Source organism: Mustelus asterias, chromosome 3 (assembly GCF_964213995.1).
Source record: "Mustelus asterias chromosome 3, sMusAst1.hap1.1, whole genome shotgun sequence".
In the NCBI taxonomy this organism is placed as follows: Eukaryota; Metazoa; Chordata; class Chondrichthyes; order Carcharhiniformes; family Triakidae; genus Mustelus; species Mustelus asterias.
This window is the reverse complement of record NC_135803.1, coordinates 113,164,425-113,187,002: the sequence shown is the minus strand read 5'-3', so window position 1 is coordinate 113,187,002 and position 22,578 is coordinate 113,164,425. Positions and strand designations below refer to the sequence as shown.

General features: G+C 42.4%; 1 protein-coding gene across 1 annotated transcript in view; it reads right to left on the bottom strand.

Annotated features, from left to right (window-relative positions):
• Positions 1-22,578, bottom strand: part of rybpb (RING1 and YY1 binding protein b) — a 93,597-nt gene that overhangs the window by 48,445 nt on the left and 22,574 nt on the right. The gene's annotated exons all lie outside the window — the stretch shown is intronic.

Below are 22,578 nucleotides of genomic sequence, written 5' to 3'. Positions count from 1 at the left end.
CAAAAACAACCCAAGCCTACCCAACCTCACTTCATAACATATTTCATCCCAGGCAGCATTCTAGGATGGAATATGGTGAATCTCCTCTGCCCCCTCTCCAGTGCAATCACATCTTTCCTATAATGTGGTGACTAGAACTGCACACAGTACTCTAGCTGTGGCCTCACAGTTCTATACAACTCCAACATTACTTCCCTGTTTTTATAATCTATGCCTCGATTGATAAAAAGTCTCATATGCCGTTTTCACCACCCTACTAACATGCCCTTCCGTCTTGAGATCTATGGACAAATATGCCAAGGTTCCTTTGCTCCACAGAACTTTAGTGCCATGCTATTCATTTAATACTCGTCAAGTGACTCTTTCCGAAATGTATAATCTCTCACCTTTTCAGGATTAAATTCCATCTGCCACTTATCTGCCCATTTGACCATTCCATCTATATCTTCTTGTAGCCCCAAGACACTGCACCTCACTGCTAACCACCCGGCCACTGTCGTCATCTGCAAACTTACTAATCCTGCCCCCTACGTCGTCATCTACGTCATTTATATAAATGACAAATAGAGGACCCAACACAGATCCCTGTGGCACGCCACTAAAGCAGCCCGTCATCACCCTGTTTCCTCCAACGGAGTCAATTTTGAATCCACTTCATCAAATTACCCTGCATCCCATGTGCATTTACCTTCTTGACAAGTCTCCCATGTGGGGCCTTGTCGAAGGCTTTGCTGAAAACGACCCTCATCTACACACCTGGTCACCTCCTCAAAAAATGTAATCAAATTTGTTAGGCATGACCTCCCTCTGACGAAGCCATGCTGACTAAACCGGATCAAGCCTTGCCTCTCCAAGTGGACATAGATGCTCTCATTCAGAAGTTTCTCCAATAGTTTCCCTATTGCTGACAAGACTCACTGGTCTGTAGTGCCTTGCTTTATCTCTACAACCCTTCTTAAATAGCAGAACCACATTAGCTGTTCTCCAGTCACCTCTTCTGCGTGGCCAAGAGGAATTGAAAATTTGGGTCAGAGTCCCTGAAATCTCCTCCCTTGCCTCCCACAGCAGCCGACGGCACAAGTCATCCAGACCTGGAGATTTATCCACTTTTAAGGCCACCTCCAATGTGCTTGTCCTTCCCCATGTCAATCTGCTCAAGAACGGATTGGCATGCTAAATTGCTCCTTAGTGTCAGGGGGACTAGCTAGGGTAAATGCATGGGGTTATGGGGAAGGGCCTGGGTGGGATTATGGTCGATGGGCCGAATGGCCTCCTCCTATACTGTAGGGATTCTGTGATTCTATGAACCTCACCATGTCTCTCCCTTAATTCCATACCTGCTTCCTCATTCTCTTGGGATGAAGACTGATGTGAAGTACTCATTCAACAGTCTACGAATATCCTCTGGCTCCACCCACAGATTGCCCCCTTGGTCCCTAATGGGCTCTACTCTTTCCCTGGTTATCCGCTTCCCATTGATATACTTACAGAATATCTTGGGATTCCATTCCCCCCCCTCCCCCGCCACACGTTTTGAATGCCATCCACTGCTCTTCTGCAGATTTCCCCATTAATAGCCATTCCCAGTCTACTTTATTTTATTAAACTCTGCTCTCCCCCAATCCAAAACTTCTTTTTGCAAATTGTCTATTTTCTTGTCCATAACAAGCTTAGTAATCATAGCGTGATATAATTTATCACTAAAATGCTCCCCCACCACCAACTCAACCACCTGTCCAGCTTCATTCCCCAGAATTAGGTCCAGCACAGCTCCTTCCTTTGTTGGACCCTCTACATATTGATCTAAAAAAATTCTCCTGCACACAATTCAAGAAATCCACTCCATCCAAGCCCTTAACACTATGTTTATCCCAGTTAACGTTGGGAGAGTTATTGAAATCTAATATAAATGACCCTATTGTTAATGTTTCTAACCACCTCCACAAATTGTACATATTTGCTCCTCCATATCCTGCTGACTATGTCGTTCTATAATAAAAACCTAAATGTGGCTAGCTCTTTTGTATTTCTAAGCTCTACCCATCATTCGATGCCCCCTCCACGATATAATTTCTCATTACTGCAGTAACCGACTCCTTAACTAATAATACAAAGCCTCCTCCTCTTTTGCCCCCTTCTCTGTCTAGCCTGAAGATTCTATATCCTGGAATGCAGAGTTGCCAATCCTGCCCCTCCTTCAACCATGTGCGATGGCTAGTATATCACACTTCCGTTGCCTTACAATCTTGAATACAGCTGCACCCTCTCTGGCTTGATTCTTTTACTATATGCTGCTGTGTCCCTATTCTGCTAAAAGTCTGTCTCCTCCCCCTGCCAAAATTAGTTTAAACTCCTCCCAACAGCACTAGTGAAACGCCTCACAAGGATGTTAGTCCCACTCTAGTTCAGATGTAGACCATCCCACTTCTACAGGTCCCACCTTCCCCAGAAATGGTCCCTGTGATCCAGGAATCTAAAACCCTCCCTCCTGCACCAACTCTCAAGGGACACATTCATCTGCACTGTCCTCCTGTTTCTGTGCTCGCTGGCACATTACACTGGGAGCAAAGCAGAGATTACAACCCGAGGGGTCCTGGTATTTAGACTACTGCCTATGTCATTGGTACAAACAATTACAATGACATCTGCCTTATCACCCTTTCCCTTCATGATGCCCTGCAGCCGTTCAGTGACAAAGATTCTAGAGCCAGGGAGGCAACATACCATCGTTGAAGGCCATAGTAGCACCCGTACCCCTGACTATAAAATCTATTACAATTGCCCTGCCTCTCTTCTCTACCACCACCAACAGGCCCCCCCCCCCCCCTCCCTTGCAGAGGTTGCTGTGGCAGGGTTGTGTGGTGTCGTGGTCACTGTGACGTGCCGGATCATCGACACGGATGCCATCATCTCGCGTGAGAACACCATCTACCAGGTACACGGTACCGACTCTTGCAACTCGGCCAACGTTGTCTACCTGATATGCTGCAGGAAAGGATGTCCCGAGGCATGGTACATTGGGGAAACCATGCAGACGCTACGACAACGGATGAATGAACACCGCTCGACAATCACCAGGCAAGACTGTTCTCTTCCTGTGGGGGAGCACTTCAGCAGTCACGGGCATTCAGCCTCTGATCTTCAGGTAAGCGTTCTCCAAGGCGGCCTTCACGACACACGACAGCGCAGAGTCGCTGAGCAGAAACTGATAGCCAAGTTCCGCACACATGAGGACGGCCTAAACCGGGATGTTGGATTTATGTCACATCATCAGTGACCCCCACAGCTTGCCTCCTGGACTTGCAGGCTGTCCTGTCTGGAGACAATACACATCTCTTTAACCTGTGCTTAATGCTCCCTCCACCCACATTGTCTGTACCTTTAAGACCTGGCTGGCTATAGGGATTCGCATTCTAATCAGTATTCTCTAACTTGATTTTGTGTCCCTGTGCACTGTTTGAGAGCACATTTCCACGCCATCTGACGAAGGAGCAGCGCTCCGAAAGCTTATGGTATTTGCTACCAAATAAACCTGTTGGACTTTAATCTGGTGTTGTTAAAACTCTTACTGTGTTCACCCCAGTCCAACGCCGGCATCTCCACTCCTTGGAGGAACCAGCAACCTCATCTGCCTCCAAAACAGAATACCAATTTGTGAGCGAGCTCCAGGGGACTCCTGAACTACCTGCCTATATCTCTTGGACTGCCTGGTGGTCACCCATTCCCTTCAAGTTCCTTCAGTTGCAGTGTGACTACCTCTCTAAACATATTGCAGTATTAAAATTGTATCATTGGGTACTTGCAGAGATTTATTTTTAAATTACACCCAGTCACCCTCATATTCTATTGTTTGTCTCACACAAGTTTAGAAAACAGATTGCACAATCCTTAATTATGTTCTTTTGTCTGAATCTCATTTTTTTAAAAGATGAAATAAAGACTACAATAGAGACGGCAAGGTTATCCAGCAAGATAACCAGTGGAGTTACAGATACAGGCAAACTATCAAAGATACTGTTATAGACGACTGTGTGTGAAACTAACAAATTCATCAACTAACGATCTTTTGTCAAGTCGGGGGGGGGGGGGGGTTCTGTTGGTCAGCAGAAGAAAAATTTTGGCACAAGCACAAGTCAGATTGCAGACATTTGTTAAATGTTTGTCCAAATAATGTTTTGATGAAAAAGTCATCAACTTGAAAAATAACTTGTTTCGCCTTCACAGATGCCACCGGATCTGATGAGAATTTCCACTATTTTCTGTTTTTATTTCAGATTTGTAGCAACTGCAGTATTTTACTTTTGTTCAAGAATCTGTAGTTTTCTAAAGCATTAGACAAATTTATCAACTATAAGTTGCAATCGCCAACAGCTACATTCACCACAAGAAAGAAATCTGAATTCAATGTCTTTAATGAAAAGAACTGCAGTAAGTACCATGTACATCTACTTCTTTCTTCTATCACCAGATGAAAGCAAAAATCTTTCCAATTTACCTTGCACTACTGTTCTGGGAGCTACAGATTTCCACTACCATTTATGAGATATACTTCCTGACATCACTCCTGACTGGCCTAGCTCTAATCTTAAGGTCACGTCCCCTGTTCTGAACTCCTCCACCAGAGGAAATAGGCTCCCCCTTTCCTATCAAATCCTTTAAACATCTTAAACACTTGAAATAAGATCCCTCCTTAATCTTGTACACTCAAAGTGATCAAGCCAAGTCAATGAAAGCTGTCCTCAATTTAACCCTGGCCACAGTATGATTCCACTAAATCTGTGTTGTATCTTTTCTCTGGGTCAATGGTAAATTTTGCTGCACAATTCTACAGGAACTCAGTCCCTTGTGATGCTTCACTATTTTTAAAAAAGCTAAATACAAGTAGTTTTAGCAAAATCCTCAGGTGCGGCCCAACCAAAGCATTAAAGGACTGCAGCATAAATTCCTCCCGTTTGTATTGTAACCTTTGCGATGATCCAGCATAACTAGCAACAGTATTTTGAGAGCTAGTGTTAGGCACAATCAGTTCTGTGATTTTAGTTAAATGCCAGCAACACCAATAGGTACATTTGTGACCTTGAATGAATGCTGGACGTCAACTCATCCATCCATCCCATTCCCCATATATTTGAGGAATTTTTTAACAATGGTGCAAGCACAAGACACAGAATAGTGTAACTTCCTTTAAAAATAGGGAACAATTACCAGAATTGAATACAGGGTAATATCAGCACATTAAGAGCAGCTTTTAAGTATTTCAAACTCAAGTCATGCAAAGTTATTGGATCAAATAAAGGGCAAAATGAGCACATTAAGTGCAGCTTATAAATACTTTAAATTCAGGTGAAGCAAAGTTATTGGGGCAAGTCATTCAATTTTTCCACCTGCATGACAATCGGCTAGGATGCTCGAAATGGTCAGGTGATACCTAAAACATCTACAATTTTAATGCAATGACACTTGTCTAGTAATAATTCAAATCAGATAGAAATTGCATGAAAAATTAATTCAAACATTTTCAAAAGATAGAGGTCAAAAGGATGGCTAATTACATGCCATTATACACCTTGAATTGCTATAACATGCTGTAAAATGTCAAGGTATTTCACAGGAGCAATCACGCAAACATTTCTGAAGGGAAGAATCCTTTTGTCTCTTTAAGATGCTGTAATACAGTGGCTCAAACATTTTGGACTGAAGGACCCTTTTTCATATGGATTAGTATTCACAAATATACATTATTATATAACACTCATGATACAAAAGTGTTGCATGCAAGAATAAACAGGCATTTAATTTGTTACAATTGAGCAGCATGTGCCTGCTTCTCCCAGCAACATGTATATCTTTGCCAACATCCTTCCTAGTTGAGATTGCTAGCCCACTCTGCTATACATGCAGTGACAGCATACCATTTCCACCCCCACCAGCTCACAGTACACATTATTTTACAGACCCCTGGAAAGTCCCAACTAACCCCAGTTTCAGAACCAAATGTTGTAATAATCTTTAAATACAGTATTACATTTTCAGGTCTATTTCTATAAATGAGGTTTGATTTTAGAATACACATCTTATTACAATTTTAGGTATTGTCATGGAGGAAAATGCCCTAAATTGCATATGGACACTAAACTTTTAAACAGGCCATGTCTGAGCATGCAAATTCAGTCACTGGTTGAAATGCTGGTGGGTGATACCAAGAGAAGCAACTGAACCACACCCTGTTTTTAGGCAAGGACACATCGAAAGCACAAAAGCCATATAGACACCAACTGCCATTTCAGGTGGAGATCATGGAAGCGGATTATCACCTCAGCAGGAATGATGCCCTGTGAGCAACATCCCAGACCGGTTTGTGAATTTTCACATTCCTGGAATATACAAAGACTGGGATAAAAGCCAGCTGTAAAATTTGGTCAGTGTCAACTAGTGCTAGGTGTGTGTGTGTGAGAGACAAGGGGAAAAGACAGCCAGCAGGCGGCCTCTGCAGCAGTTTATACAGGTAGCTCTCTACTGAAGCAAGCTAAGTCAGTAAAGCTGCAGCTGAAAAAGGAAACCGGGCAGCTACAAACTGCATAATATTGGAATCTCAAAAATCGATTATTCATCCGAAGTTAGCACTACTGGAATCATGAATTGCAACAGCTGCAACGTTCCACCAACTCCTCTTCACAGACAAGTCAAAGACAGATTCAATTTTTTAAAAATTTGATCTGAGACTCCCAATTCTTATTTCTAACCTGTGTAAATGCCGATGCATGTGCTACATCATTTTCCTCACATATAGGAGCTAATAAACTCTCACTTGCTTTTAGCTCTAGAAAGCCTGGTTAAAATGGCCCCTTTTAAGTATTGGGAAAATGTATCTGAAAGGGATGGGGTACTTATTAAAATAATCTTGTTGCATTCAACTGAAGGGGTTGAAGAAAGAAATGGAGCCAGCCAGTTCTTTCCTCCTCACTCGGGATAACAAATTTGGGGAACTTCGCCTGGGGACCAGTAGTAACAGTATATGTAAACTAGCTGTGAACGCATCCAAATATTCAATGAATAAAAAATCCTACACATTATAAATGGCATTAGTTTTTTTATAAAGAGACAGATCAAGCTTGTATATGGAGTAATTGGACATGCCCAAATGATGAAAGTTCAGCATGGACTGCACTTTCAAGTCCAACAGAGCACAGAATATAAACTACTTAGTTGCATACATTTAACTTTTTATCTATAATGCATCTACAGCAGGAAATATAGAAAATCAAATAAAAAGATACATCCTGCTGCCAAAGACATGGAAAACATGGGTCTGGGGCACTACTCTGTCACTTTGCCAACTCCTATTTCCTGCAATTAATAGAATACATCTGGCACTGCTGAGTGGTATTTCTCAGATTTGAAACAAATTAGACTACCGAGCTTCAGTAACCACTATGATATAGTCAAAATATGTCGGCGTTCAAAACATAATCACACAAGAATCCTGCTCCTTAAAAAGGAACACCTCTAAATAATTCAATAGCACTGACCAATTTTGCAAAGTACAGAAGGTTGAATGTTGCTGAAAGAGAATATTTTGCCAAAGCTTTTCATTTTGCACTCATCAGGACAATCACAAGAATATCAATGTCAAGGGAAACAACTTTATACTATGGTAGAAGAGGATGCCGATTCGTTGGCAAGTGGATTGGTAGAGGTGCTGCCATGGAGAATGCATCAGTTGATGGTGACTGACAGTTAATTGCCAGGCATTGTTTGAAATGTAAACAATTTAGTAGCCTACTCAGACTGGTTGAAGCATTGCTGTGTGGAACGAACCAGCATTCACTTATTTTGTTTAGCTTAAACAGCAGTGTGTGTACATGTTCACTCTGTTGGCAAAGAACAGGACCCATGTGTAGCTTCCGGTATACGCAAAGTACCACATTGCAAACCCGTCTGATACTCTTGAATTCCTTGTTCGCATAACTTTTAGCATGCTGAGCATTATTTAGTAAATGTTGTCCAATCGTGGAATCACATCTACTGTTATAGACATCGTGTTTTGCAAGAATGGGTTGGTTGAATACGGTCTGTATTTTGCCCACTGCGAACAGTGGACATGCTTTTTGATACAATCCGCCAGTCTTTAGGATGTACAGCCTACGTAGCTAGCATCACACTGGCACTGAAATTCATATACCACATTACTCATTGTGCAATAGGCAGAACGTCTTTGACTTGACAGAAGCATCCTGTTAATGATGAAGACCATTTGTGTCGCTATTGCTTACTTGCTTCATGTGTTGCTCAAATATTTGCCCTTTCGGCGTAATCTGATAGACCGGGCACTTTTCAGGGCCAAAACCATCTTAGACTGATCGAGTTGGGAGATATATATTTAGCACAAAATGATTATCTTTATTTCAGCATTCAGCTTGCACGGTGAGCAAATAGCTGGGGCTCTATAAACGAGGTTGCCAATAAAGCCAATCTTGTAGTGCATGGAACTATAAGAATCCCAAAGCATATATTTAGCATCAAGGTAGGCTTGCGGCAGACCATGTATAGAGAACCTCCTGTCAGATTTCTCAATTAGTACATCATGGGAAGGGAAGTTGACTGCTCCATTTCAAAGTTGAATCTGAATGCAGGATTGAGCCCATTAAGACATGCAAGGAAATTTGCAGTTTTCCACACATTTATACTTCATTAGTATATGCTAATCTAAAAAAAAATCAATAGATGTTTGATTTGAAACTGTAGGAGCACTTCTCTTAAAGCCCTCAAGTTTACACTCCACATTTGGCATCCAGTCTAGTTGCACCATACCTAAACATAGATGAGACATATATCCCATCCACCTTCTCATCAGTATAGTATTCAAAGTTCCCAGGTGTTTACAGTTTTAACAAAAATTATCTAGCCTTTTCTGATTTTATTTCAAGTTTCCTGCATTGACAGTTTTTGTTGGCTCCCTAACTTAATTCTAGCCCGGTCACTCTCAGCACTAGCCTCCAACTGCACTGCACCCAACTCAATTTCGTCACTTTCCCTCTTTCAACCTGCACACTGCATCCAGCTCCTGTTTTGGAGACCAACTCTGCCAGCACATTAAATTTTCCCGTTTACTCATTTTGCTGGACTTTCCTTTGATTTCAGCCCATCATCTTGTGAAATAAAGGAGAGTATCAAATTTAAAACCAATGCATACAGAGTGGCCAAAATTAGTGGGGAACTAGAAGATTGGGAAGGCTTTAAAAAACAACAAAGAACTACTAAGAAAGCAATAAAAGGAAAGAAAGATCGATTGTGAAAGTAAACTAGCACAAAATATAAAAACTGATAGTAAAAGTTTTTACAAATATATAAAACGGAAAAGAGTGGCTAAAGTAAATGTTGGTCCCTTAGAAGATAAGGGGGATTTAATAATAGGAAACGAGGAAATGGCCGAGGCCTTAAACAAGTTTTTTGTGTCAGTCTTCACAGTGGAGGACACAAATAGCATACCAATAATTGACCGTCATAGGACTGTAGGGGGTGAGGACCTTAAAACGATCACTATTACTAAAGAGGTAGTGCTGGGTAGGCTGATGGGACTAAAGGTACACAAGTCCCCTGGTCCGGATGGAATGCATCCCAGGGTACTAAAAGAAACGGAAGTAATAGCAAATGCATTAGTTGTAATTTATCAAAATTCACTGGACTCTGGGGAGGTGCCAGCTGATTGTAAAACAGCTAATGTAACGCCACTGTTTAAAAAAGGAGGTAGACAAAAGGCGGGTAACTACAGGCCGGTTAGCTTAACATCCGTAGTTGGGAAAATGCTGGAATCTATCATTAAGGAAGAAATAGCAGGACACCTGGAAAAGAATGGTTCAATCAAGCAGACGCAGCATGGATTCATGAAGGAAAAGTCATGTTTGACTAATTTACTGGAATTTTGTGAGGATATAATGAGTGCGGTTGACAGAGGGGAACCGGTGGATGTGGTATATTTAGATTTTCAGAAGGCATTCGATAAGGTGCCTCACAAAAGGTTGCTGCATAAGATAAAGGTACACGGAGTTGGGGGTAAAGCGTTAGCGTGGATTGAGGATTGGCTATCTAACAGAAAGCAGAGAGTCGGAATAAATGGGTGCTTTTCCGGTTGGCAATCAGTGACTAGTGGCATGCCGCAGGGATCGGTGCTGGGGCCTCAACTATTTACCATATACATAGACAATCTGGAGGAGGGGACCGAGTGTAGGGTAACAACGTTTGCGGATGACACAAAAATGAGTGGGAAAGCAAATTGCGTGGAAGACACAGAGTCTGCAGAGAGATTTGGATAGGCCAAGTGAATGGGCAAGGATCTGGCAGATGGAGTATAACGTTGGTAAGTGTGAGGTTATCCACTTTGGAAGGAATAATAGTAAAATGGACTATTATTTGAACGGTGAAAAATTACAACATGCTACTGTGCAGAGGGACCTGGGGATCCTTGTGCATGAATCACAAAAACCCAGTTTGCAGGTGCAGCAGGTGATCAAGAAGGCAAATGGAATGTTGGCCTTTATCGCGAGAGGGATGGAGTATAAAAGCAGGGAGGTCATGCTGCAACTGTACAGGGTACTGGTGAGGCCGCACCTAGAGTACTGTGTACAATTTTGGTCCCCTTATTTAAGAAAGGATATATTAGCTTTGGAGGGGGTACAGAGAAGGTTCACCAGGTTGATTCCGGAGATGAGGGGGTTAGCTTATGATGAGAGATTGAGTAGACTGGGCCTGTACTCATTGGAGTTTAGAAGGTTGAGGGGAGATCTTATAGAGACATACAAGATAATGAAGGGGCTAGACAGGGTGGAAGCAGCGATGTTATTTCCACTTACAATGGAAACAAGAACTAGGGTGCATAGCCTCAAAATACGACGGAGTCAATTTACAACAGAGTTGAGGAGGAACTTCTTCTCCCAGACGGTAGTGAATCTTTGGAATTCTCTGCCCAATGAAGCAGTAGAGGCTACCTCGTTAAATGTGTTTAAGTCACAGATAGGTTTTTAACCATTAAGGGAATTAAGGGTTATGGGGAGCGGGCGGGTAAGTGGAACTGAACCCACTATCAGATCAGCCATGATCTTATTGAATGGCGAAGCAGGCTTGAGGGGCTAGATGGCCTACTCCTGCTCCTATTTCTTATGTTCTTATGAAATGGTCATAGTCAGAGCCATACAGTACAGAAGAGATTCTTCAGCCAAAGTTTGCACCGGCAAAACCACACTAATCCCACTTTCCAGAACTTGGCTCATTGCCTCGAATATTAAGGCATTTCAAGTGCTCACCCACATACTTCTTTAAGGTTGTTAAGTTTCCTGCTCTAATACCCAAAGCAGTGCATCCAGACTCCCACCATCCTATGGCTGAAATTTATTTTCCTCAAATCCCTCACCTCAGAATTATATCCCCTTGTTATTTGACCCTTCAAATAGGGAAAACAGCCGTTTCCTATCCACCCGTCCATACCTCACAATCTCATACACCAAATCAGCCATCATTGCTCTAAAGAAAACAACCCTAGCCTATCCAGCCTCTCTTCACAGCTCAAATGCTTCACCCCAGGCAAAATCCTCTGCACTCTCTCAAGTGCAATCACATCTTTAATATAGTGAGGCGACCAGAAGTGCACACAGTACTCCAGATGTGGCCTAACCAAAGTTTTGCACAGCTCCAACATAACCTCCCTGCTCTTATAATCTATGCCATGACTGATAAAGGCAAGTGACCCATAGGTCTTCTTATTACCCCATTAACCTGTCCTGCTGCCTTCATGGATCTGTGGACAAGCATCTCCAGATCCCCCTCTGTTTGCCGAGTTTCCTAGTGTCCTGCCATTCATTGAATACTCTCATCTCCTTCCCAAGGCGACCAGCCCTTGCCCAGAAGCTTTAATTTCATCCTGTGCAGCCTAATTAGCCCTGTGCCTTCCCAGTAACACTCCAGGGCCCCAAAAATCATTTACTTCTTTCCTATCCAGCTCCTGTTTGATCAATATGACTCATGTGCATCATAACCCAAAACTGGTGTGTGTCATATCTGAGCAAATATATGGACTAGTAAAAAGCATTAGAACCATAGAAATGGTACAGTAGTGAAGGGGGCCGTTCAGTCCATCTTATCCATGCCAACCCAAAGACATGATGTGGAGATGCCGGTGTTGGACTGGGGTGAACACAGTAAGAAGTCTCACAACACCAGGTTAAAGTCCAACAGGTTTATTTGGTAGCAAATACCATAAGCTTTCGGAGCACTGCTCCTTCGTCAGATGGGAGTGGAAATCTGCTCTCATAACAGTGCAAACAGACAGAATCAAGTTGCAGAATACTGATTAGAATGCGAATCCTACAACCAGCCAGGTCTTAAATGTACAGACAATGTGGGTGGAGGGAACATTAAACACAGGTTAAAGAGATGTGTATTGTCTCCAGACAGAACAGCTAGTGAAATTCTGCAAGTCCAGGAGGCAAGCTGTGGGGGTTACTGATAATGTGACATAAATCCAACATCCCGGTTTAGGCCATCCTCATGTGTGCGGAACTTGGCTATCAGTTTCTGCTCAGCGACTCTGCGCTGTCGTGTGTTGTGAAGGCCGCCTTGGAGAACGCTTACCTGAAGACAACCCAAAGACAACCAGGTATCCTTGCTAATCCCATCTTCCTGCACACTGCCCATAGCTCTGCAACTTGGAACACTTACGGTGCAGATCCAGGTACTTTTGAGTTTGGTGTCTCTGCCTCCACCACCAACTCAGACAGTGAATTCCAGACTCCCACAGCAAAAAAAAAAGTTTTTCATGTCCTTTTTAATCCTGCTGCCACTTAGCTTGAATCTATGACCCCTAGTTTTTAAACTCTGCCAAGGGAAATAGGTTTCTCTTGTCTACTCTCTCTCTACTCCTCAATTTTGTATATTTCAATCATGTCATCTCTCAGCCTTCTCTATTCCACAGAAAACAACTCCAACCTCTCCAATCTCTCTTCACAGCTACAATTCTCCAGCCCCAGGAACATTCTCGTAAATCTATAAAGAAAGGCACCCTCTCAGGAGCAATAACATCCTTCCTGTAATGTGGTGACCAGAACTGCACACAATACTCCAGTTGTGGCCTCACCTTATCTTATACAGTTTCATCATTATATCGCTACTTTTGTATTCTATACCTCTGCCATTGAAGGATAACATTCCATACGCCTTCTTTACAACCTTATCTACCTGTACTGCTACCTCTAGGGACATGTACATTTGCATGCCAAAATCTCTCACTCCTTTCAGTGTATTCCTGGTTATTGTGTATTCCCTTTTACTGTTTGACCTCCCTAAATGCATTACCTCAATTCCATCTGCCACTTTCCTGCCCACTCCACCAACCTTTGAGCTTACAGCTTTCCTCTACACTACTACACAGCCAATTTTGTGTCATCTGCAAATTTCCCAATCGTGCCCCGCTCAAATCCAAATCAGCAACATATAAAACAAACAGCAGGGGTCCCAACACAGCCTTCTGGAACACCACTTGAAACAACTTTCCACTCGCAAGGGCAACCATCAACCCTTTGTTTCCTGTTACTAAGCCAACTTTGGATCCAATTCACCACATTACTCTGTATCCCATGGGCTTTTACTTTTTTGACCAGTCTACCCTGTTGGACCTTGTCAAATGCTGTGCTAAAATCCATGTGGACAACATCACTACTGCACAACTGCACTACCCTCATCAATCCTCCTTGTCACTCCCTCATAGTATTCAATCAAATTTGTAATGCATGACCTTCCCTTAAAGCCATGCTGACTATCCCTGACTAGTCCATGTCTGAGTGAGTTTATCCGATCTCAGGATTGATTCTAACCAATTTCCCAACACTGAAGAAAAACTAACTGGCCTATAATTGTTCGACATTTCAATCCCTTTTTAAACAACAGAACCACATTTGCATTCCTCCAGGTCTTCCAGCATCTCACCTGTGTCTCGTGAAGATTGGAAATAATCATTCTTACTGACAAACTGCTGTTTCACCAACGTGTTAAATACAAACAAAAATGGTCTTTGAAGATGTGAAATAAAAAATGCTTAAAAAACTCATCAGTTCTGGCAGTGTTGGAGAGAGAATAGTTAACATCGAGTCCAATGACTTCTTTGGAACAGCAGAGATTTCCCAGATGAAATAAAAACACCAAATGGTTTTTGCTCCATTCACACCACTGAAGTCTCATGCTAGGCAGTTTCATTGATAAAAGAAATACTTATCAATAAAACATGGAAATACCACCAACAAAATGACAACTTTAAAAAAGTTATGCTCCAGAACAGCTTGGCACAAAACCACTGTATAAAACTAACCAAATCTTTTTATTACATTGGATTTCATGCATTTGTTTATTTTTGTGAAAACTGGAATGCATAGCTTCATGTACAGGAAACTGTTACAATTAGATTGCAATTGAAATGATTTTGAGGGGACTTGGGGGACAGCCATGCCCAAGATTCCCTCAGTTGTATTACACTGGGGAAAGCATTGAAAGTACACAGAAGTGCAATCTTTGCAATGGTGGATTTAGAAATTTTTGATGGGCAAGATGGTTTCTGATGTATTTCCTAGTTTTGGTGTAGTCAAGGGTAGTGCAGCATGGGGGCGGATGAGGAAAGTTGGTTACATCTCTTCTCTCCCTCCAAGGCAATGCATCATGGAAGCCCCATCAAGTCTGCACCAACTCTCTGAAGGAGCACCTTAAGGCCCACTATATCCCCATAACCCCACACATTTACCAGGGCCAGAATTGCACCTAGGTCTCTGGCACTGTGAGACAGTAGTGCTAACTACCGTGCTGCCCTTTTATGATGAGACACAATGGGACATTTCCAATCTTTCATTGTCCTTAAATTTGTTTGCATGTTCCTTTATATCCCAGTGAACCCATTCCCCATTACTTCCTGCAGAATCCAATGAAAATCAAGTCCAGAAACAAACCAAAACAGATGAAATTGTTCATCCGTTTTTAATGGCTTTAACAGAAGGAGGAATGAGTCAGAACAACAGTTGAAGGGGCTGCTAATTCCAGGTACAAAACTGGAAGGATTGACTTTGCTTCCAGCTTATCAGCCAGTTTGCCTTTACTTCTCACTTCCTAGTTTTTGCCTGGAGGCCAGTTAGGTTCAGTTGATTAGACAGCTAGTGTGTGGATCAGATTAATGCCAACAGCAAGGGGTTCAATCCACATTCTGATTGATGCAGACATACCCTAGCTATCATAAATAAATTACAGCATTTTCCTTTGGTTCAGCAAATCATCGCCAAGGACTTGCCTTCACACAGAGAACTTGAGAAAAACCATTTGCCCAAAATAAAGCTGTTGGAAAGGGCAACATTTATTCTTGAGGGTCATATTTCATGCAATAAGCGACAAGTTAAATGCATGTCGATATTTAAAAGTAATTTGTTATTTTTTAAAAATCTGAAGGTGAATATTAGATTTCAGGCAAAGTCAGATCTTTGTCTCTTCCATATTTAAAATAATATATTTTAAGATCGATCTTTATAACCTTTGATTATAACATTCTGTAGAAGTGTTGAAGTGGAAGACGACATCTCAGTTTTATTCAAAACACTTTTCTGAATATGTACAGTGTCGTATAATAGGGCATTTAGAATTTTAAAGAATTAATGACCGAACATTTAAGGCAGGTGGCACCAAAATGAACTGACAGCTCATTGAGAATGCACAAGGAGCTGGCTATGTCAAACCTAACTATCACATCAAAAAGAAACCCTGCAGAAATGCAACAAATGAATAGACTATACTCCAAGAAGCAAAGATGTGCGGGTTAGGTTGATTGGCCATGATAAATTGCCCCTTAATGTTAGGGGATTAGGAGGGTAAGTATGTGGGGTTACGGGGATTGGACAGGACCTGGGTGGGATTGTCATCAGTGCAGGTTCGATGGGCCAAATGGCCGCCTCCTGCACTGTTGATTCTATTATCTATATACGCACTATCCAAGTGCCACACCAGACTATGGAGAATCATGTGATCCATTTGGAATACTATTTTTTAAATTGACAAGCTGAACTGAAATGCGAATAAGGAAAAGATCAGCGATTTTAAAACTCCATGCATGAGCCAGCTGTTATGAAGTTAAAGTGAAAGCATGGCTGATAGAAGTAGTCAATATAGCAGTGATTCAATATCAAGAGCAGTGTAGAATCAAAGAATCCACAGCGCAGAGACAGGCCCTTCGGCCCAAATTGGTCCATGCCAACCAAAATGCCCATCTAAGCTAAGCCCATTTGCCTGCATTTGGCCCACATCCTTCTAAACCTTTCTTATCCATACATCTGTCCAATGCCTTTTAAAATGTTGTCAATGTCTCTGCCTCTACCACTTGCTCCGGCAGCTCATTCCACATACATACCACCCTCTGTGTAAAAAAAAGTGCTTCTCAGGTTACCATTAATTCTTTCCCCTCTTAACTTAAACCTATGTCATTCAGTTCTCAATTGCCCAACCCTGGGGAAAAGACTGAGTGCATTTACCCTTTCCATGTCTCTCATGATTTTATACACCTCTACAAGATCACCCCTCAGTCTCCGACACTCAAGAAAATAGTCCTAGCCTGTCCATCCTCTCCCTATAACTCAGTCCCTTGAGTCCTGGCAACATCCTTTCAAATCTCTTCTGCGCTCTCTCCAGTTTTATAACATCTTTCCTATAGCAAGACGACCAAAACTGAACACAATACTCCAGGTGCGGCTCACCAACGTCCTGTACAACTACAACATAAATTCTATACTCAATGCCCTGACTGAAGGCCAGCATGCCAAAAGCCTTCTTCACTGTCTTATCTACCTGTGACTTCACCTTTAGAGAACTGTGCACCTGAACTCCAAGGTCCCTTTGTTCCACGATACTCCCCAAGATCCTACCATTCACAATGAAAGTCCTATCTTGATTTGACTTTCCAAAATGCACCACCCTCACTTATCTATATTGAACTCCATTTGCCATTTCTCAGCTCATATCCTCAGCTGATCAAGATCCTGCTGCAACTTTTGATAACCTTCCTCGCTGTCTACAATATCATTGATTTTAATGTCATCTGCAAACTTGCTGATCATGCCTTGTACATTCTCATCCAAATCGCTGATATAGATAACAAACAGCAATGGGCCCAGCACTGACCCGAGGTACACCACTAGTCACAGGCCTCCAGCCCAACAAACATTACCCTCTGCTTCCTACCATCAAGCCAATTGTATATCCAATTTGCCAGCACTCCGATTCCATGTGACTTTCCAGAGCAGCCTAGGCCTTAGTGAAGTCCATATAGACTATATCTACCGCCCTGCTCTCAACAACCTTCCTGGTCACTTCAAAGAACTAACAAATTTGTATGGCATGGTCTCCCATGCACAAAGCCGTGCTGACGACTCCTAATCAAACCCGGTCTTTCCAAATGCCTGTACATCTTAACCTTCAGAATCCTGTCTAGTAACTTATCAACCACAGATGTTAGGCTCATCAGTCTATAATTCCCAGGTTTTTCTTTGCAGCCCTTCTTAAATAAGGGCACAACATTTGCTGCCCTCCAGTCTTCTGGTATCTCACCGGTGGCTAACAATGATGCAAATATCTCAGCCAGGGCGCCCACAATTTTTTCTCTAGCTTCTTGCAACGTTCTTGAATATACCTGGTCAGGGCCAGGAGATTTATCCACTTTCATACATATTAATACGTCCATGTATGCAAACTGTCCCCAATACATCGCTGCTAACTTTCCCAGGTTCCCAAGTCTTCATGTCTTTCTCCACGGTAAACACAGGAAAAATATTCATTGAAAACCTCGACAATCTCTTGCGGTTCCACACATATGCGTGTCCACTTTGGTCCTTGATGGGTCCTATTCGCTCTCTAATTATTCTTTTTCCTTTAATATACTTTAAAAATCCCTGTGGATTCACCTTATCCCTCTCAACCAAAGCTATCTTATGTCCTCTTTTTACCCTCCTAATTTCCTTCTTGAGCATATTTCTGTATCCCCTGTACATCTCTAGGGAATCCATTGATTCCAACTGCTTGTACCCGAGCCATGCCTCATTTTTCCTGGCCAAAACCTCAATATGTTTTGTCATCTAGGGTTCCTTACTCCTGCAGCCTTGCCCTTCACCCTAACAGGAACATAAAGACCCTGAACTCTAGCCATTTCACTTTAAAGGCCTCCCACTTGCCAGAGGTCCCTTTGCCCTCAAACACACTATTCCAATCAACCCTTGCAAGCTCCTTTCTAATTCTATCAATATTTGCCTTGCCCCAATTTAGAACTTGCATAGTATAGGATTCTCTCACTGCAGATGAATCAAAAATTTATATCAAGTGTAGTCATCCATGCAATCTGTGCAACTGCTCTAACCTATGGTTCTTCAGTGAACTTAAACAGATTACTATCCCCTTAACATTCAATAACATCCTGGGGGGTTTTAGGATTGACCAGAAACTAAATTCAACTAGCCATATAAATGCTGTGGCTACAACAGCAGGTCAGCTGTTAGGCATTCTGATTTGGGGAGGGCCCAGTTGTCATGATCCACATAGGTAGACAACATAGATAATACTAGGAAAGAGGAGCATATGGAGCGTGAGCTAAGAACAAAATTAAAATGCAGAACCTGAAAGTAATAATTTCCAGATTACCAGAGTCACATGCTAATTGGCAGAAGAAGATAAATAAGAGAAATTAGTTTGTGGTTCAGAGAAATAGATTCCTATCTGAGAGGCACTGGCACCTGTACTGAGGAAAATGGAGGCTGTATCACTTCACCTAAGATGTGCTGGGACCAATGTTCTAGTGAGTCATATAACTGGAGATGGATAGAGAGAAAGTTTTAAACTAAATTAAAGGGGTGGGGAATTAAATGGTCATGAAGGGCAAGGTGAAGTACATTAAATGGAAATTACAAGACAATAGATCAAGGTAGCGCTAAAGGCAGTGATAATCAGAAATAACACAGAAAAACACTTAAAACTAAGCAGGTCCGGCTGCACGTGTGAAGAGAGGAACAATCGAGTCCATATGATTCTTCTTCAAAGATGTGGTCACAAGGAAACCAAAGGTGAGACCTGCAAGTCCAAGGGTACCTGGCATTCAAAAAAATATAGTGGAGTAGCTCTGTTAATTAAAGGGGGTATTAGTATTGTAGTGAGAGATTTAGTTCTAAATATCATGACATATATCAGTTTGGGTGGAACAAGGAAACAGCAAGGGGCAGAAAACATTGATGGGAGCTGCTTACAAGGCAGCAGTCGTGGAAATGTAAACCAAAATATCAGTCAGGAATGTGTGTCACAAGAACAAGAGAGCAATCATATGGGATTGTATAGAGACTGGATAAACCCAATTAGGGCCAAATTTTTGAGGGGGGGGGGGGGGTGGACGCAACTCTTGGCATGTATGCGAGATGGTTTTCTAGAACAGTTGGTTGAGGAACCAACTAGAGAAAGGCTACATTAGATCTAGCGTTGCACAATTAATAATCCTTTCATGAAGGAGCCTTTAAGTGGCTATAATACGACAGAATTTTATATTAAGTTTGAAAGTGATGTAGTTCAGAGAATAGAGTCTTAAATCTTAAGTAAACTATAAAGGTTGGGGACAAAATTATTATGGTGAATCAACAATAAAAGGTATGATTGTAGATGGAGAATAGCTAAAATTTAAAGAATACATAATTTACAGCAAAGAAAAATCTTTTAAAAATCCAGCAAGTGTTCCACCTGTGGCTAACAAAATAAATCAAGTATTCTTTAGCGCAACGGAAGTGGCATTTAAATTTGCCAGAATAACAAAGTATCGGGTGCATTTTTGAATTTTGCGTAGGAAGACCAAGGAAAGGATTAATAAAGGGAAAATAGAATACAAGAGGGTGAACCATTTAGAAACAAAATCTTGTGTAGGTAAAAATAAAAAGATTAGCAAAAACAAATGTGGGTCCACTAAAAACAGAGTCAGGAGAATTTATAATGGGAATAAGGAAATGGCAGAGAAACTAAACAAAGTGTGTCCATCGTCACAGGAAAATACTAAAATCTCTTAGAAATAATGGAAAATCAAGGGATTAGTCTAAACCAGGAACTGTAGAGAAATTAATGAGACTTCAGTAGATAAATCCCCTGGATCTGATGATCTACATCGCAGAACGGGGAACCAGTGGATGTCAGTATATTGAGACTTTCAGAAAGCCTTAAGGTCCCACACAGGAAGGTTAGTAAATAAAATTAAAGCACACTGGATTGGGAAGATGATACTGGGGGTATGGATTAAAGGACTGGTTAACAGATAGAAAATAGACAGTAGGAATAAGTGCGACATTTTTTGGTTGGCAGGCTGCGACTGCACCGCAAGGAACAGTACTTGGACCCTAACTATTCACAATCTATATCAATGATTTGGATGGGGAGACCAAATGTGGTATTTCCAAATTTACCAATGATATAAAACTAGGTGAGAGAGAGTGTTGTGAAGAGGATGCAAAGGTGCTTCAAAGAGATTTGGATCTGGCATGTAGAATACAATTTGGGGAAATGCAAGGTTAGCCACATTGGTAGGAAAAGCAGAAATACAGAGTATCCCTCAAATGATGAGGGGCTGGCAAGTCTTGAACTTCTAAGGAACTCGAGTGTCTTGGTTTACGAGTCACTGTTGCAATCTACATGTTGGCTTTCAAAGAATTATGAAGGCAAATATATACCGGCCTTTAATACAATAGAATTTGAGTATAGGAATAAAGATGTCTTACTGCAATTATTTATAGAGCTTTGGTGAGATACACCTGGAGAAGCATGCATAGTTTTGGTCTCCTTAAGGAAAAATATACTTGCTATAGAGTATGCAACAAGGTTCACCACACAAATTCCTCAGGTGGAGTGATTGTCTGATGAGGCAAGGATAAATAGACTGGGCCTTTATTCTCCAGGGTTTAGAAGAGCGAGAGGTAACCTCATTCAAAGATGCAAAATTCTTACAGGGCTTGATTGGGTAGAAGCAGGATGGATGTTTTCTTTGTTTTGAAGGGGAAGGGGTCTAGAATCAGGTGACAGTCTCACAATAAAGGGGTAGGCCATTTAAGAAACTCGGCACACATGGAGCAGTTGAACCAGGAGCGCTCCTCATCACAATGGATGTCTCGGCACTCTACACCAGCATCCCCCATGATGTTGGCATTGCTGCAACGGCCTCAGTGCTCAGCGCCAACAACTGCCAGTTTCCAGATGCAATTTTACATCTCATCCGCTTCATCCTGGACCACAATATCTTCACCTTCAACAACCAGTTCTTCATCCAGACACACGGAACAGCCATGGGGACCAAATTCGCACCTCAATATGCCAATATCTTCATGCACAGGTTCGAACAAGACTTCTTCGCCGCACGGGACCTTCAACCGATGCTATACACTAGATACATCGATGACATTTTCTTCCTTTGGACTCATGGTGAACAATCACTGAAACAACTCTATGATGACATCAACAAGTTCCATCCCACCATCAGACTCACCATAGACTACTCTCCGGAATCGGTTGCATTCTTGGAAACACGCATCTCCAGTAAGGATGGTCACCTCAGCACCTCACTTTACTGCAAGCCCACGGATAACCTCACGATGCTCCACCTCTCCAGCTTCCACCCTAAACACGTTAAAGAAGCCAGCCCCTACAGACAAGCCCTCCGTATACACAGGATCTGCTCAGATGAGGAGGATCGCAACAGACACCTCCAGACGCTAAAAGATGCCCTCATAAGAACAGGATATGGTGCTCGACTCATCGATCGACAGTTCCGACGCGCCACAGCGAAAAACCGCACCGACCTCCTCAGAAGACAAACACGGGACACAGTGGACAGAGTACCCTTCGTCGTCCAGTACTTCCCCGGAGCGGAGAAGCTACAGCATCTCCTCTGGAGCCTTCAACATGTCATTGATGAAGATGAACATCTCGCCAAGGCCATCCCCACACCCCCACTTCTTGCCTTCAAACAACCGCACAACCTCAAACAGACCATTGTCCACAGCAAACTACCCAGCCTTCAGGAGAACAGTGACCACGACACCACACAACCCTGCCACAGCAACCTCTGCAAGACGTGCCGGATCATCGACACAGATGCCATCATCTCACGTGAGAACACCATCCACCAGGTACACGGTACATACTCTTGCAACTCGGCCAACGTTGTCTACCTGATACGCTGCAGGAAAGGATGTCCCGAGGCATGGTACATTGGGGAAACTATGCAGACGCTGCGACAACGGATGAATGAACACCGCTCGACAATCACCAGGCAAGACTGTTCTCTTCCTCTTGGGAAGCACTTCAGCGATCACGGGCATTCGGCCTCTGATATTCGGGTAGCATTCGCCAAGACGGCCTTCGCGACACACGACGGCGCAGAGTCACTGAGCAGAAACTGATAGCCAAGTTCCGCACACACGAGGACGGCCTCAACCAGGATATTGGGTTCATGTCACACTATTTGTAACTCCCACAGTTGCCTGGACCTGCAGAGTTCCA